Raw genomic sequence first — 13,111 nt, forward strand, 5'->3', positions numbered from 1 at the left:
AGTTCAGAGCATCCCACAGCCTTCCTCCAGAAACGTAAGAGATAAAATGCTCTTAGAAACAATGAACTATGCTCACAGAAAAAAATAAGATGATGAATTAAAATGAAAGCCCTGGATGGCCTGCTGATCATATGAGATAAAAATAAACTTTGTAGGTATCTACCCTTTCCTACTGAGGCGAAATGATTTGATGCCTTTATCTTCTATAGTCATTGTTATGTTTTTTTACAGTGGAATATTGGATGTCCTATGCTCCCACGCTATGGGCCATATGTACAGAGCATTTTTGCCGTCGCATACGAACCGAATCGCAGGATCGGGCTGTTTGCAATTGCAAAAATACTTTTCCTGATGTAGAAACACTCAAACTGCAACTGCGATTCTCCAGAATCGCAGTTTGGTTTACAAATTGCTATGTGGAAGGGGCGTGTTTAGAGTGCCCATTACAAATAGCAATTTCTGGGGTTATTGTTGTAATTTATTAAATATTGTAAGTTCACAGGCATGTTTTTATAATGTCATATGTATTACCTATGCAATGGTTCGCTCCGCTCCCCCTGCCTGTCCCCAGTTGTTGGATGGGTGTGGAGCATCCTCAACTGCTTGAATTAAGCTGTATTTAGGTCTAAATCCCTCTTTGGATATTGTATGGCCTAAATAGTCGACCGAAGTGACCTTAATCTTGCACTTATCCAATCGCACTGTCAACCCAGCTTCTGAGAGTTTATGACACACCCTGTTGAGCGTCTCATCATGTTCCTCCTCAGTAGCCCCATACATCAGTATGTCATCCTGGAAACAGAGTGTGTTTCTGACCCCATGCAGTACTTGTTGCATTATTTTTTGAAAGATGGAAGCCGCCGAAGCGAGACCAAACGGCATCCTACTGAACATATATGCCCCAAACGGAGAACTGCAAGCAGTTAGGGGTCTTGATTCAGGGTGCAGTTCGACCTGGTGATAGGCCATGGACAAATCAATAACCGAAAAGTAACAGGCCTTCCCCATCGTACTCAACATTTCATATATATTGGGAAGGGGAAACCTCTCCACCCATATATTGTCATTGAGTGAGCGGAGATCCACACACAGGCGGATGCCTTGCCCATTGCCTTTGGATGCCAGAACCAAAGGTGCGAGCCATTCTGTGGCCTCTACGGGTTGGATGACCCCCATCTCACTTAGTTTGCCCAGTTCCGCTTTGAGCATCTCTCTAAGGCGGAAAGGGACGGGACGTGTCTTATGCACCACGGGTTTAGCCCCTTGCCTGACCTTAATCTTGTGTTGAAAGTCCCGTAACTTGCCTAGACTCTCCGTGATCAACTTTGGGAACGCCTCTTGTAGGAGATCGTTGCTGACAGGAACGTTGACTAGCAGTACTTGATTCCTATCATTTGGATCCAGAATGATCCCCAGTTCTTTCTGATGTTGCCACCCTAACAAGTTGGCCCCACACTCTACCACATACACTTTGCCCACCGTGGAACTCCCTTTAAAATGTATGTGGCTGCTTGCCATACCCACCAGAGGAATGGGCTCTTTCGTGTAACCTTCCGGAGATATATCCGGCGTACATAACCTCATTTTACACCCTTTTAGAGACCCCTCAAAATCCTTTACATTTATCAACGTAAAAGGTGAACATGAATCCGCATACACTTCCAGTGGTTTGTTATCAAATAACACAACACATTTGGGATAGTTAATCTTTGACTCTGTATCACTGTCTTTCACTTGAAACACAAATCTGGCCTGTGGTTCTTCCTGAGTGCTAACCGCACTGACTGTGTTACTTACGCCATCTCTACATACCCGTGCTAAATGCCCTCTCCTGTTACATTTTTTACATAAAACACTACGTGCCATACACACAGGATTGTTTGCAAGATGGTTGCTGCTTCCGCATCTAAAACATTTCAAGGCATGCCCTTCCATATTATGTTTTACCGTAGCATTATCTTTAGTGCCCCGCTTGTCCAGAATCTTATGTACACTTTTGTCACAGGCCTCCATTTGTACTACTGAAACTACCTCCTCCTTAACTTTTATCTCCTTTACACATTTAGCCGTGTGTTCGATGGATTGTGCAATCGAGATAGCCTCCCTTAGCATAGGATTCTTAGCTAGTAGTTTCTCTTGAACCCTGTTATTGTTCGTGCATCTGACCAGCTGATCACGAATGAGCGAATCATTTAGATCCCCAAATTCACACAGCTGGGAGAGGCCCCTCAAAGCCGCAATATAATTGTTGATAGACTCATTTTTCCCTTGCACTCTGCTAAAAAATGTATGTCGTTCTAGGACCACATTAACCTTGTCCCCAAAGTGTGTCTCCAATTTTATTAGAGTGATATCGTAAATGTCATATTCATCCTCATTATCCACTTCTGGTTCCGGTAAAGTTTCGTACACTTTGCGACCATGTACCCCCAAATTATGCAATAGAATGTGTTGTTTCCGGAGGGCAGAGAATTTCTCCCCCCCATTGCAATCAGGTAGGATTTGAATAATTTTGTCCAATCCTTCCAATGTATCTCCGGATCCCCACATTCATTCAGAAAGGAGGGTGGCTGGCTAATACCTGGGGTGCCCATTGGGCATAGAACTGTTACCACCTTTATAGACCCCGGCTGAAATAACCTCCCACGGGAATTCTATGGTAGGTAGAAAGCTTGAGTTCACCCCTCAATCCTACCCGTGATGTTAGCAGGTTCCTTATGCCAAGCCGACTTGAAAGGCAGATGCCCCTTCCGCACCTCTTCAAACTTCCAGATTATAGGTGCTCTGGAAAATTCACAAAGTTACTAAATTCCCTGTCCTCCTCTGGGGTGGGTATAGCATAAGCTCTAACTTCCGGCTGACACACTCTCTGCGCTCCCACCCCAACGACTTACTTGTGGGAATCTCCTCAGGATGTCCGACGATGTGCGAGGCTGCTGACACACTCTCTGCGCTCCCACACCAACGTCTTACTTGAGAGAATCTCCTCAGGATGTCCGACGATGTGCGAGGCCAGCGCCTCCCTCTGCCAAACCTGGAGTCCTTGGCTAGTAGCACTGAAGCCCCCGACTTCTCTACCTGGCCGCCGAACCACAGGTGCCAGAGACGCTCGAAACTCACCACCGCACGGCCCTCCAGTGGTTGGGGCGCCGGAGCTTCGCAGGACCGGAAGAACTCTACGAATGTGACAACACGCCCACAAGACTGGCTCCGGTGCGCAGAGGAGACTCGGCTTCCCCCGGCCCTCAGAGGCTGAGGCGCCGGATTGCAAGACGGAACTGACGAAGAAACACCCCCGGCACAGGAGGTGGAGCACCAACTCTGAGGAGACTTCCTCTTCCCTTCACTTGCCTATCTCTGAGGTCCCCGAGGTAATCAGAGCGAAGATTCACGGTAGACTTGAAGGAGTCGAAGGGAAACACCACAGTCGCACATCCCACTGCGTATGCCCTCGGGCGGCTCCCTTAGCCGAAGCAGCGGCTGCCCTAGGTGCCGGATGCCCTCACGATCACAACGGCACTTCTTGCATTACAGCCGGCCAGGGCAAAGGCGCCGGTAGCGAACTCCGGAGTTGGAGGTACCTCGTACTGGAAGCTTGACTAGCTCTGCCATGCGCCGCTCAGTTCACTAGACGGTTCCTGGAGGCACTGACCAGCCGTAGCACGCGCCCAGCAAGAGTAGGACCGGTGAAGTTTTTGAGCGGTGCACCACTTTAGATTTTTTCTGTGGGGCACTAAGTTTGTAATACACACACACTACAAGCCTCTCACCTTTATGTTCTCACCCAAACAGGCTCAAAGCGTATCTCCACGCATAAGTAAATGGGTCCTAGGGTTAGAAAATTACTGTTTTAAGGTGGAATATTTGCCAGGTCCTGAAAATGTTATAGCGGACTATCTATCAAGGTCACCCTTAGGTGGCAGTCACATGAAGAGGGGCTAGATGTTCCCATATTTCCAATCCATCTCACGTCGATTACCAATGATGAGTGGGAGAAGGGAATGAAGGAGGATACAACCATGGAGACATTAAAGGAATTCATCACCAAAGGATGGCCAGAGAAAATATCGGAAGTTCCTGACAGTATCAGAGACTTTTGGGAAGTGAGACTGGAATTGTTCCTCCTCGCGGGTCGCATACACCGGGGGTAAAAAATCATTCCGCCCAGGGATATGAGGAGTAAAATAATTGACTTAGCCCATGAGGGGCATCTGGGCAGGAGCCTCACGAAGAACAAGGTTGGGAGCTGTTATTGGTTTCCTAGGATGGATTCCATGATCGAAGTAAAAGTTAAGGAGTGTATCAGTTGTGCCAGAAGTGATAAAAGTAAAATCCCACACAGAGCTCCATTGGCCCCAGTCAGTGTTCCAATGACCCCATGGACAAAGTTGGCCATGGATATCATTGGACCCATGGATATGTTAGGCCCACAGAAGCGTTTCATGTTTGTGCTGGTGGATTACACCTCCCATTGGGTCAATTTCAAGTTTACTGCATCTACAACGACCAAGAACCTCATCACGTTTTTGAAGAACATCTTTGTATATGAGGGTATCCCAAGCACCTTAGTCACAGACAATGGGGTGCAGTTTGTCTCTGAGACAATGAAGGAGTTTTTGGAGGAGCTTAATATAAGGCATGAGAAGACTGCACTCTATTGTACGAAAGCCAATGGCTTAGTTGAGAGGGTGAATAGAATGGTGAAGGAACACATTCAACTGGCAATCACCAATGGGTTCAATGTGGAAGACTCGTTAAGCGAGTGGTTGTGGGCATACCACACCGCTCCCAATGTTGTTACAGGAGTGTCTCCCTTTGTGTTCCTAAGAGGGAGGGAGCCCGGTACCAAGATGTATCCCAGGTGGTTGGGAAGTGGGAAAAGTGTCTGTCATGATCTAGACCAGAGCAGAAGGAAAGTTGAGGGTCATCAACAGAAGTACAAAGCCTGGTATGATGTTAAACACGGTGTAAAGGATGTGGATTTCGAGCAAGGTACACTGGTGAGGGTCAAGAAACCAACACATGTCCCATCGGGTGCTAGTAAGTACGGGGATTCCACACGGGTAGAAAAGGCAGGTAAGAACGTAGTTCGCCTGGAAAGTGGGCAGACATGGAGTAAGGATAGAGTTGTGAACGCGACCTGATCAGGGAAGGGTATGCAGCTAGGTGACCACTTACACAGTAAAATGACAATTGGTAATGGGCTCAGGTTTTCCTCCCCTACATAGGGAGATGTGTTGTAATTTATTAAATATTGTAAGTTCACAGGCATGTTTTTATAATGTCATATGTATTACCTATGCAATGGTTCGCTCCGCTCCCCCTGCCTGTCCCCAGTTGTTGGTCCCTCCCAGGGAGCTCAAGTTAGAATGTTGGTGTACCATCTTGTGAGATGGAGAGTGGATGATCAGGAATTAAGATACTTGGACTCACCTGTCTTGGAAGCTGTGATTCATTATACTTTATAACAGTTATGTATCAAGGTTTTGCGACCGAAATGCAGTCGCAAAACCTTGATATTTTACCACAAACTCAAAGTTGGTGGTAATGCATTTGCAAATTGGAAGGGGTCCCTATGGGATCCCTTCCTCATAGTGAATGTTGGAAAAAACAATTTGGAGAGCATGCAGTGGTCCCACGAACCACCGCCTGCTCTTAAACGACAAAAACAAAACCTTTCATTTTTTATTGTTGCGTTGCATTGCGTTAAAAAAATATATATTCTAAGGCAATCACAGACATAGTGGTCTGCTGGAGAGCCAGGGCAAGGGTAAATGGTTGTGTTTCTCGAGCAATAGATCTGCAGAGAGGTACGAGACGGGGTTGCCCCTGTCCCCCATTATTTTTTCTCTAGCCCTGGAACTGTTGGCGAGCTGGGTTCTTGGGGACCCATTTATCCGGGGAATAGTAGTGGAGGACACTTGGGAAGAAAAAATATAATTGTACGCAGATGACATTCTGCTGTACGTAAGCAGGCCCCGTACGTCCATCCCGAGAATTCTACATATCTTTGATCTTTTTGGTAGCTACGCGAGGTATCAAATTAACTGGGATAAGTCCCTGATCTTCCTGCTGGCCAAGGGTCCCCTATCCCTACCGAATAGGTGTCCAGCCCCAGTGGCCACGGATGGATTTAAATACTTAGGAATTGAGATAACCAGACTGGAAGATCTATTCTTGGCACTCAATATTGTCCCCCAGATTGATTGTTTTCAAACAGATGTGAGCCACTGGCGTACGCTCCCACTCTCACTGATGGGAAGAGCGGTCCTCTTAAAAATGATGACCGTCCCTCGAATCCTTTATGTTCTCCAAAACACACCAGTCAAAATTTCTGAGTCCTATATGCGGAGGCTTGATGGTATCCTGAGGACCCTACTGTGGGGCAGCAGGGTAGCGTGAATTTCGCTAGCAAAACTATAGCGAGGCATCTACTATGGGGGATTAGCAGTTCCTAACCTACGAGCATAATACGGGGCGGCCCAACTAGCGGTCGTGAACGAGTGGGTGTTTGGGGAGAGACAGGAACAGGCATACAGAGTGGACCGCCTGGCCATGGGGAGCAGAGATTACCCGGCACTCCTTTATGGCAAGAAAGGCTGGATCCAACTGCCGCCCCATAACTTGATTGTGCTATGAGCTAGGAAAGCCAATAACAGATGTTTGGGGTGGGATGGGAAACCTACAGCGGAAACCCCACTATGGGATAGTGACCTGTTAAGTGAAGTCAGGAAGCTGAGAGCATACACAAAGTGGCATATGATAGGAATTGAGAAGCTTGGCGATACATGGAGGTCAGGCCCACTGGTTACCTTTGAGACATTAGTAACTGAATTTGATCTAGCACCATCAGAAATAATCCGATATCGGCACTGCAACATGCTCTGAAAAGCCACCTTCCTGAGAAGGAGACGATTCCAGACTACTCTCCCCTTGAAGACAGACTGCTTTTGGACCCGAAGCCCCTTAAGGCAGTGTCATTGACATATAAAAAAATTATTAATAACATGCCGGACAATCTCGGCAAAATACGAGAGGCATGGTCGGCTGATTTGGGAGACGTAGACTAGGAAGAATGGAACAAAGCACTTCAGAGTCCAAGAGAAATAGCGATAAGGGCAAGGTTTCGGCTGGTGCCGCTTCAAATACTTCACAATGCTTACTTGTCCAGGACAAAAGTGTTTAAAATGGGCCGGATATATTCGGCCAGCTACCCAAGGGGGTGCAGGATGTTGGGTGCAATCTTTCTTACACTATGGTCCTATCCAGCCATACAGAATTATTGGACCAAAATAATAGCAGTAATGAGTGAAGTGGCAGGGGTACAAGTACCGCTAGACGCTAAGTGGCTAGTGCTAAGAATGTCAGTAGAGCAGAAATGGCCAAGACATGTTGATACCTGATTGGGAGTGGCAGCAGTGGTAGCAAAGCGAAATATAGCCAAGCTGTGGGGAGTGGGTAGACCCCCAGCCATAAAAGATTGGAAGGAGGACCTGGACTGGTGCCAACAGGCGGAACAAACAATCTATTGTGCCAGAGGTAGTCCGTGTAAATTTCAGAAAATATGGGGTCATTGGATGCTTTTTCGGGGAACGTACAATCTAATGAGGGAAGGGGTGGGAGGTGTTTTTGTAGCTCTGGGAGGGAGGTAAGGGTGGGTATGAAGTTGGGCATTATCGTCGATTATATCAAGGTTCAAATATACTAGAATAAATGTGATAAACCAGATTTAGCCTCCTGCGAATGTCCTGAATATGAAAATGTGAGTCATAAAATTGCTATGTGTCTTAATTAAACTACAAAATAAAAAGATGTTTAAAAAAAATGCTGGTCATGGATGTGTGGGCATCTACAGTGGCTAACTTTAAATGCATTTGTAATATTTTAACAACCATGTCAAACATGATATGGTGGTTTCATGTGGACAGAGCTTTCAGACACTCACCCCCCAGTCACAGATCTGGGTTGCATCCATCATCGTTCTTTAGCTCACTTAGCTACCTCAGTTCAGACCCAGCTATATGCAAATCAGTCTTGACCCTGTACCTCATGGGAACAGTCCAGCCCGAACTGCCAAGCCAGGTTTTCCCTGGACCGGAAACAAGCATCCTGGGACCGGTTTCTGGGTAACACCCCCCCATCAGCCAGGCTTGCTTGAATCCAGTGGCAAAGTGAGCAAGGGGCCCACGTCTGGGCATGGCTGCCATCTTTGAACGTTTTTGTTAAAATACTACAAAACCATTTCTGGGTGTGTGCTGCACATGCATCTATCTTGAAATGGGTAAAACCTGGATTTTTGGATAGATGTGTAGCAATAGAATGGCAGGTGCAAAAAATGTATATAAACAAAATGAAGTGGGAGGGGAGGAGTTGGAGGGCAGCAAATAGAGAGGAGTGGAAGAAAAATGGAGGAGGAAGGTGGCAGAGGCATTTATTTAAAAAAAAAAAAAATTTAGCAGGATAGGTAGGGGCATGTGAAGCAATGGACACATCAGGCCAGGCCGTTCACTTATTCACGGTATTATTCCTGAGAGGGTTCTTGAGTTTGCTGTAATATTGCCTTGTTGGACACACACTAGATAATTAACTATCTTGTTGTTAGGTTTGTTTTATGTAATAAGTCTCTTGGCAACAGCAATTGTCTATGCCACCTTTTCAATTTAATTGCGGACCCCTATGGCCGAAAACTAGACTACTACATATAGCCGCAATATTGGAAGAGGCTCTCTCCCGCGTGCACGTAGACGTCGTTGTGAAATTCTTTGATCCTGACACTAGCGCGGAAGTATGAGCTTTCCATTTAGACTGTGGGGTTGTTAGTTGTGGTTGGCTGCGTTACACGCAACTTATACGGCTTTTGTTGCTTATGTGTAAAGGTAATCCTCAGATTTATACCGTTTTGGGGTTTAAACTGGGTGGATGTGAGATTACAATATTGAAAGGAAACGCACCCCTGTTGTATTTTTAAGGTTAGTTGATGCCATCTTTTCTGAGCTTTGGGCAGCTTGCTTTTGTGACCTGTTCTGAAACTCTTGGCATTGATATATATTTTTTCAGACGCATCTTGATACATAGAGCCATTACCTTGGGGGGATGTGTAATTGCACCACTTCTGGGAGAAATGGAGAAATGGTAGTTAGTGTAACTTATTCCGTCTTGGCTCTGTGAGATATGTGATACTGTCGCAAAGTAGCTAAAATCTGATATTGCACTGGTTTACGGCAGTTGTGGGTTGAAGTTATATTTTGCCGAAGGTCATTTTTGGGCGTCTGTGACCTCCTGGCACCTCCCTTATTTGAAGACTCGTATGTCGAGGTGAGAGGTTGATGCAAACACTAATTTGTCCGTATCTGTTTTCTGATGCACATAGGACTATTTCTATTCCTGTTTATACTCTTTAGGGGGTCTCCATATAGCTTTCTTCCTTTGTTGTCCTGATGATGACCCAAGTTGATTTGATGATTTGTAATGGACGGTGTTTAGATAAAATAGATGTGTTTATTTATTCAATTTACCCATCTATGTACATGTGTTTGTGAGCAGCAACAAATAAAGATTTCTGCATGCCAATATTTTTGTACATCCTGTTTGAGTGCTATACATGCCTTTTTGTTTATGTCTAGTGCCAATTAAGAAGGATATACATAATGTAACCTCCGGACCTTACCTTAAAATCATAATTTTCTACATTGTCAAGTGCAGTGCTTTTTTGCTAGAGAAAATGTTATGTGCTAGTTTCATTAACTGAATGCTCACAGTCATACACGACGTGTAAAATGATTGTGTTATCTTTTTTGCTCTTTTCCAGGAACTGACCCGTTATTCCAAAGTTTCGTCTGCAGGAGTGGTCACTGCTGCACTTGCTTTTCCGGAAGATGAAGACGCCAGTGGATTGTTGGTCTATATTCAAGAGACAATTTCAGGAGTCCCTATTTGGAATGTTCGTTACCGTGGTTCCTTGCACAGATGAGCAACAATGGCAAACCTGCAAATTATTTTATTATTATAAATATCAGACTACTAGATTTAGAATTTTTGTATGTAAACGTTGCAAGGATTAAAGTGCCTCGTGCTATATCACCACGTACACAAGGTCATAAGTGAGATACCAGGATTACAGGTGGACAAAAACTTACCTCATGAATGAAACCTGAATAGATGATCTTGTAAAGAAAAAAAGTTTTAAAATTGCCTTGTGCTTTATTAGCGTCAATTGGAACAACCAAGAACACAGGTTATCCAAGGTTTGGACAGATAATTCTGTGCTCTTCAAAATCCCTGTATTTTTTGTACGGTGACATCCATCCTTCTGCTTCTGAACGAACAATCTGCTTCTCCACTCTCCACCTATGGAAAAGTAGTGAAGCAGAGGGTCAAGGCACTGGGCTGGGGTGAGGAAACCACCATTCCCAAACACAATTACTTAACGAGCTGTATGTTTGTGGTGAAACCGCTTTCTTTTTCATGCCTCAGCTGCCCAACTATAAATTCGATGCTGCTACAGATGGTTTCGTCTTTAGAGTCATCTACACAAATAGGTTCTCCATTTCTCAGTGCTGAAACAGGAGAGAAAGACTCCCCTATTGCATTAATAAGCGCAGCCACCAGGTACCAATAGATCACCTGGTTTGTCGTCACAAACAATGTAAATTAATTAAACAAGAATGGTACTTATATGATAGATAATAGACTATCATATTGTTACCAACAATATTTGACACCATTATACACCATACACACACATCCAATAAAACACATTAGATAGAACATCTCATACACTTCAAGACAGCTAGCAACATCAGGCTATTCCAGTTCACTGGCCAAAGGGCGAGTTACCAAACCAAAGAGATCCATAAGCAGTTGAAAAGCTGCACAGTAGTCCTCTCCGACACCAAAACCACACAAAACACTGCACTCAACAACACTAGAAAGCTCTACTAATGCAGACTGTGTGATATACAATTGCAAGCAACATAAAATAAAGCCTCTGAACGGGAGCAGTATCATTATTTTCCATTGGTCTTAAAAAACGTCGCTGCCAGAGTGTGCCTTTCAGATTCATTAGGCCAGTTAGCGTCTGAGCATTGTCCAATCTGTGCACTGAAAATATATGTGCAAAACTGATATCGTAAAACTATTGTTAAATATCGTGTCAAGAATTCTTAACATCTTTTTGTCGAGAATTTGTTGCTAAAAATGGATCTAGGCTTCATGGAGACTCTTATTCTTCCCATTACTTAAATACAGTGTGGCCTGCCCTATCTTGTGGCCTGTGCATGCTAGCCTTTTTTTTAAATGTTGGTCTGAACTTTCCTATAAGTCCTTTGGTTGAACTCCCAGCCAATGCCCCTAAATGCACTGTAACAACCACAGCCGTAAGAGCGGTGGGGCCGGGAGAAGAGGGATTTCGACAGACGAGAACGAGGGGAAATTAATTATTTATTTAATTTTCCCTCGTGGTCGGCTGTTGATTCCCCCCCAGCCCGGCCTCATCACTCCTACCTGCACGGGCTGTGGCTGAGCAACCATCAAGAGAGAAGAATGTATGTGTAAAATATTAAGTTATTGTCCCCAACTTCAGTTGATGCCCTCCAATCATTTTATTGCACTGAAAAATAATGTATAATGAAGTGCTGTTGCTTATTGTGGATTTCCATAATTTTATAATATTTGTTTGTTGGCAGAGAATTTACATACCTAGTAAGAATGCTAAAAAGAGTGCCATTGACTCACTTGGGATAGATATACAACAAACACCAACGGTGTACCTTCTATGCTTACACTAAAGTTGCCTATTAAACGCACGGTCATAAAATATCATGAAGTCTCTTACTTCATCTTTTCATTTGGTTTGGTTTACAGACATTTGAGGGTTTTTCTCATAAAATCTCACAATTTGAAGCGTTTAGTTACCCTGGGTGGTGAACTCTGCTCCGCTGGCATCAAGTTGGCGAGCGCGAGCGAGGAAAATCAACCCCCCCGGTGAAATTTTTCCTCGTTCGCGATAGTCAACATCAAGTTGGCAAGCACGAGCGTGGAAAATCAACCTCCTGGTGAGATTTCTCAACATGGGGGGGGGGGGGGTCAGGTTTCTCATTGCGAGTGGTCGCGTATGATCACGACTGCTCACGTTGAGAAACTGCACGTTCGCATTGAGAAAGCTGCTGCTCGAGTAAAAACCTACTTGAGCGGCAGAAAAGGAAAGCTTGAGCTGTGCATTGTGCCGTTCGCAATGATTGCACAGTGTGCACAAGCATCCGCCACTGTGCAATCAGCACGAACTGCATTTTTCTATCGCACTCTGGCGCTGGCGGAGCTCTGCGTAGTGCGGCGGAGGCTTTTTTGCACTTCGCGGAGTTGCGCATAGTGCAACTCCACGAACTCCGCCCAGGGTTGTTTGTATGTAGTCCAGACGCTACTGGATTTAGTTAACATTGACACTTTGGGATTTGTTTTGTTTAGATCTGATGCTGAGAATTAAACTCTATCCAAATTTAGACATTCTGGGATGGGTACAGAACAATAGTGCAATGGTTAGTACCACTGCAAGGGTTCAATAGTTTTTGACTGTTATTGTTTTGTTCTGTTGTTATTATATCCTACTGTCATCTAAGTCAAGTGTAATGCTGAGAACTGTTACATGTCACAATATCTACTTTCAACAATATCCAGTTCACAATACAGATTTTAATTATATCATCAAGCGGAAGTATTGATTTACTATTCATATTTCCCCGTCTACCTAACTTGACGAAATACAAATTGTCGATGTCACTGCAGATCGACATTTTAGCCCTATTATTATGCCCCACCTCCACTCAGCATATCTATTTTGGATGCATGCTTCTAAAATCTATTTTTGGCTGAGATTTGGTAAATATATTGTGCAGTATGTTTGATTATTGATGCTACTCAGTACAGAATTCATAGTAGCAGCTTTAGGCTTCTTATATTTATATTCTAAAACATGGAGTTTTCTGAGTATTTACTGCTAGACTATATATTACTTACAATAGTTTAACTTTTTGGGGGGGGCAACGTACCAGTTGTGCACAGAAGATAAGTTAAGTTCCAAAGCACATAATTATGTACTACTGGGCTGTCATTTTAT

At 44.5% G+C, this 13,111-nt stretch overlaps 1 pseudogene across 1 annotated transcript in view; it reads left to right on the top strand.

Annotated features, from left to right (window-relative positions):
- The window catches only part of LOC146870136 (complement component receptor 1-like protein), a 796,036-nt pseudogene extending 784,223 nt beyond the window's left edge, over positions 1-11,813 (top strand). The window contains exon 13 of the transcript XR_014978076.1: positions 9,809-11,813. The product of XR_014978076.1 is annotated as a complement component receptor 1-like protein (transcript). The remainder of the gene's footprint in view (positions 1-9,808) is intronic.
- Positions 11,814-13,111: the final 1,298 nt, after the last annotated feature.

This window comes from Triturus cristatus, chromosome 1_1 (assembly GCF_964204655.1).
Source record: "Triturus cristatus chromosome 1_1, aTriCri1.1, whole genome shotgun sequence".
Taxonomy (NCBI): Eukaryota; Metazoa; Chordata; class Amphibia; order Caudata; family Salamandridae; genus Triturus; species Triturus cristatus.